Genomic DNA, 6008 nt, shown 5'->3' with positions numbered 1-6008 from the left:
AAGTCCCCAATTAGAGGTGTCCAGGGATCTTAAGCACACTCTTCTTTTACTTTGGACCTTGACTTTAACCGCTCAGTCTCAAGTTTTCACTTGACACCTTCACGCCACAAGCACATGGTTAGGGACAGCTTGGTTTAGCCGCTTAGGCCAGGATTTTATTCCTTTAGGCCCTCATATCCACTGATGCTCAAAGCCTTGGATCCTTTTTATTACCCTTGCCTTTTGGTTTTAAGGGTTACTGGCTTTTTGCTCTTGCCTTTTGGTTTTAAGAGCTTTTGGCTTTTTCTGCTTGCTTTTTCTCTTTTTTTTCCGCTATTTTTTTCTATATTTTTTTTTCTGCAAGCTTTTGTATTCACTGCTTTTTCTTGCTTCAAGAATCATTTTTATGATTTTTCAGATTATCAAATAACATGTCTCCTTGTCATCATTTTTTCAAGAGCCAACATATTTAACATTCATGAACAACAACTTCAAAAGACATATGCACTGTTCAAGCATTCATTCAGAAAACAAAAAGTATTGTCACCACATCAATATAATTAAACTAAGTTCAAGGATAAATTCGAAACTCATGTACTTCTTGTTCTTTTGAATTAAAACATTTTTCATTTAAGAGAGGTGATGGATTCATATTCACTACTTTAAGGCATAGACACTTAAATACTAATGATCATATAATGAAGACACAAACATGGATAAACATTTAACATAGAAAACGAAAAATAGAAAATTTAAGAACAAGGAATGAGTCCACCTTAATGATGGTGGTGTTTCCTTCTTGAGGAATCAATGATGTCCTTGAGCTCCACCTTAATGATGGTGGCGTTTCCTTCTTGAGGAATCAATGATGTCCTTGAGCTCTTTTATGTCTCTTCCTTGTCTTTGTTGCTCCTTCCTCATTGCTTTTTGATCTTCTCTAATTTCATGGATGATGATGGAGTGCTCTTGATGTTCCACCCTTAGTTTCTCCCAATAATTGTGTGGGGGAAAATGTATCCCCTGAGGTATCTCAGGGATCTCTTGATTTGCAGTCAAATGTTCTACCACTGAGCTATAGACCCTTGATGGAAGCTTTTGTCTTCCCTTTCCTCTTTCTAGATGTTTCTCTGGCCTTAGATGCCATCAATGGTTATGGAAAAACAAAAAAGAAATTATGCTTTTACCACACCAAACTTAGAATGTTGCTCGCCCTCGAGCAAAAGAAGAAAGAATAGATGAAGAAGAAGATGTGAAAAAAACTAGGATTATGAGGAGGGAAGGTGGGGATCCTGTGGGATCCACAGATCCTGAGATGATCCTGTGAGGTCCACAGATCTTGAGGTGTCAAGGATTTACATCCCTGCACCAATTAGGCATGTAAAATGCCTTTGCATGCAATTCTGGCGTTTAAACGCCGAACTGATGCTTGTTCTAGGGATTCAACGCCCAGATGCAGCATATTTCTGGCGTTGAACGCCAGTTCTATGCTCTATTATGGGTGTGATTTTTCTTCTGCTGTTTTTGATTCTATTTTTAATTTTTTTTTATTTATTTTGTGACTCCACATGATCATGAACCTAATAAAATATGAAATAACAAAAGAAAAATAAAATTAGATAAATAAAAATTGGGTTGCCTCCCAAAAAGCGCTTCTTTAATGTCAATAGCTTGAGAGTGGGCTCTCATGGAGCCTCACAGATGTTCAGAGCATTGTTGAGACTTCCCAACACCAAACTTAGAGTTTGGATATAGGAGTTCAACACCAAAATTAGAGTTTGGTTGTGGCCTCCCAACACCAAACTTAGAGTTTGACTGTGGGGGCTTTGGTTGACTCTATTTTGAGAGAAGCTTACTGTGCCTCTTTTCCATGTTTACAGAAGGATGTCCTTGAGTTTTAAACTCAAGGGAGTCCTCATTCAACTGAAGGACTAGTTCACCTCTATTAACATCAATCACAGCTCTTGCTGTGGCTAGGAAGGGTCTTTCAAGGATGATGGATTCATCCTCATCCTTCACAGTATCTAGGATTATGAAATCAGCAGGGATGTAAAGGCCTTCAACCTTTACTAATATGTCCTCTACTTGTCCATAAGCCTGCTTTCTGGAATTGTCTGCCATCTCTAATGAGATTTTAGTAGCTTGTACCTCAACGATTCCTAATTTCTCCATTACAGAGAGTGGCATGAGGTTTATTCCTGACCCAAGATCACATAGAGCCTTCTCAAAGGTCATGGTGCCTATGGTACAAGGTATTAGGAACTTTCCAGGATCCCGCTTCTTCTGAGGCAATCTCAGTTGATCCAATGCATTTAGTTCATTGGTGAATAGGGGAGGTTCATCTCCCCAAGTTTCATTACCAAATAAATTGGCATTCAGTGACATCCTCATTCTCTTCAGAAGAAGAATACTCATCAGAACTCATGAATGGCATAAGGAGGTTCAATAGAATCTCTATGTTCTCTAGATGAGTCTCAGATTCCTTTGATTCCTCAGAGGGAAACTCCTTATTGATCACTGGACATCCCAGGGGGTCTTCCTCCTTGGGATACACGTCCTCTCCTTCCTCCTTGGAATCGGCCATGATGGTCATATCAATGGCCTTGCACTCTCTTTTTGGACTTTCTTCTGTATTCCTTGGGAGAGTACTAGGAGGGATTTCAGTGATCCTTTTACTCAGCTGGCCCACTTGTGCTTCCAAATTTCTAATGGAGGACCTTGTTTCATTCATGAAACTCACAGTGGCCTTAGATAGATCAGAGACAAAGTTTGCTAAATTAGAGGTATTTTATTCAGAATTCTCTGTCTGTTGCTGAGTGGATGATGGAAAAGGCTTGCCATTGCTAAACATGTTTCTTCCACCATTATTAAAGCCTTGTTGAGGCTTTTGTTGATCCTTCCATGAGAGATTTGGGTGATTTCTCCATGAGGGATGATGAGCGGATAATTTATACGCTTTTTGGCATTATTTTTAGTATGTTTTTAGTAGAATCTAGTTACTTTTAGGGATGTTTTCACTAGTTTTTATGTTAAATTCACATTTCTGAACTTTACTATGAGTTTGTGTGTTTTTCTGTGATTTCAGGTATTTTCTGGCTGAAATTGAGGGACTTGAGCAAAAATCAGATTCAGAGGTTGAAGAAGGACTGCTAATGCTGTTAGATTCTGACCTCCCTACACTCAAAGTGGATTTTCTAGAGCTACAGAACTCAACATGGCGCGCTTCCAATTGCGTTGGAAAGTAGACATCCAGGGTTTTCCAGCAATGTATAATAGTCCATACTTTGACCGAGTTTAGATGACGTAAGAGGGCGTTGAACGCCAGTTCTACGCTGCTATCTGGAGTTAAACGCCAGAAACACGTCACAACCAGAGTTGAACGCCAGAAATACGTTACAACCTGGCGTTCAACTCCAGAAAGAGCCTCTGCACGTGTAACATTCAAGCTCAGCCCAAGCAGACACCAAGTGGGCCCCAGAAGTGTATTTATGCATCAATTACTTACTTCTGTAAACCTTAGTAACTAGTTTAGTATAAATAGGACTTTTTACTATTGTATTTGACATCTTTGGAATCATCTTTGGACGCCTGCTTCTTAAATCATGGGGGCTGGCCTCTCGGCCATGCCTGGACCTTTCACTTATGTATTTTCAATGGTAGAGTTTCTGCACTCCATAGATTAAGGTGTGGAGCTCTGCTATTCCTCAAAGATTAATGCAAAGTACTACTGTTTTTCTACTCAATTCAACTTATTCCGCTTCTAAGATATTCATTCCCTTTGAACGCGTGCCTGACAACCACTTCTGTTCTACCTTAGATTGAATGAGTATCTCTTGGATCTCTTAATCAGAATCTTCGTGGTATAAGCTAGATTGATGGCGGCATTCATGAGAGTCTGGAAAGTCTAAACCTTGTCTGTGGTATTCCGAGTAGGACTCTGGGATTGAATGACTGTGACGAACTTCAAACTCGCAAGTGCTGGGCGTAGTGACAGACGCAAAAGGAGGGTGAATCCTATTCCAGTATAATCGAGAACCTCAGATGATTAGCCATGCTGTGACAGAGCATTTGGACCATTTTCACAAGAGGATGGGATGCAGCCATTGGCAAGGGTGATGCCTCCAGATGATTAGCCATGCAGTGACAGCGCATCGGACCATTTTCCAGAGAGGATTAAAAGTAGCCATTGACAACGGTGATGTCCTTACATAAAGCCAGCCATGGAAAGGAGTAAGATTGATTGGATAAAGACAGCAAAAAAGCAGAGGTTCAGAGGAACGAATGCATCTCTATACGCTTATCTGAAATTCTAACCAATGAATTACATAAGTATTTCTATGCTTTTTTTCTATTTATTATTAATATTCGAAAACTCCATAACTATTTGATATCCGCCTGACTGAGATTTACAAGGTGACCATAGCTTGCTTCAAGCCGACAATCTCCGTGGGATCGACCCTTACTCACGTAAGGTTTATTACTTGGACGACCTAGTGCACTTGCTGGTTAGTTGTATCGAAGTTGTGAATGAAAAATGATTTATTAAGACATGCGTACAGAGTTTCTGGCGCCGTTGCCTGAGATCACAATTTCGTGCACCAAGTTTTTGGCACCGTTGCCGGGGATTGTTCGAGTTTGGACAACTGATGGTTCATCTTGTTGCTCAGATTAGGTAATTTTCTTTTTGTTTTATTTTCAAAAATTTTTCAAAAACCTTTCAAAAATTTCTCACCTGTTTTCGAAAAAAAAAATATAAATCTTTTCAAAAATATATTTTTCTTCAGAATTTTTAAGAATGAATTCTAGTATTTCATGATGATTTGTTGAATCCTGGCTGGCTGTAAGCCATGTCTAGTCTTTTGGACTGGGGTTTCAACTTATCATCACAAGAGCTTGTTGATTCTCACACACTTAGTTGCTCTATGCATGGAAAGTATAAATATCTTCTAAAGCTTGACTGGCTATTAAGCCATGTCTGACCCTCAGATTGGAGCTTTAGACTAAGATTGCAAGATTCCTGGAATTCATATTAAAAATTTTGGAATCCTTATTTTTCTTTTTCAATTTAATTTTCAAAAAAAATACCAAAAAAATTAGAAAATCATAAAATAAAAAATATTTCATGTTTCTTGTTTGAGTCTTGAGTCAAGTTGAAAGTTTGGTGTCAATTACATGTTCATCTTGCATTTTTCGAAAATTCATGCATTCATAGTGTTCATCATGATCTTCAAGTTGTTCTTGATAAATCTTCTTGTTTGATCTTGATGTTTTCTTGTTTTGTGTCTTTTCTTGTTTCTCATGTGCATTTTTGCATCCATAGAGTCTAAGCATCAAATATTTCTAAGTTTGGTGTCTTGCATGTTTTCTTTGCATTAAAAATTTTCAAAAATAAGTTCTTGATGTTCATCTTGACATTCAAAGTGTTCTTGGTGTTCATCTTGACATTCATAGCATCCTTGCATGCATTCATTATTTTGATCCAAAATTCTCATGCATTGCATCATTTTCATATTTTTCTCTCTCATCATTAAAAATTCAAAAATCAAAAAAATATCTTCCCCTGTTTCTCTCTTAAAATTTCGAAAATTAGATTTGACTTATTCAAAAAATTTTAAAATCTAGTTGTCTTTATGAGTCAAATCAAATTTTCAATTTAAAAATCTTATCTTTTTCAAAAATCAAAACTTTTTCATTTTTATTAGTTATTTTCGAAAATTTTAAAAATTTTTTTCAAAAATCTTTTTCTTATCTTTATCACATAATTTTCGAAAATAACATCATCAATTAATGTTTTGATTCAAAAAAATTTCAAGTTTGTTACTTACTTGTTAAGAAAGTTTCAAACTTTAAATTCTAGAATCATATTTTGTGATTTCTTGTGAATCAAGTCATTAATTATGATTTTAAAAATCAAATCTTTTTCAAAAATATCTTCTTATCTTATCTTTTTTCAAAAATTTGATTTTAAAATATCTTTTCTAACTTCCTATCTTCTTATCTTTTCAAAATTGATTTTCAAATTTGTTTCAACT

Source organism: Arachis hypogaea, chromosome 20 (assembly GCF_003086295.3).
Source record: "Arachis hypogaea cultivar Tifrunner chromosome 20, arahy.Tifrunner.gnm2.J5K5, whole genome shotgun sequence".
Taxonomy (NCBI): domain Eukaryota; kingdom Viridiplantae; phylum Streptophyta; class Magnoliopsida; order Fabales; family Fabaceae; genus Arachis; species Arachis hypogaea.
The sequence above is the reverse complement of the archived record's forward strand: the minus strand, read 5'-3'. Positions refer to the sequence as shown.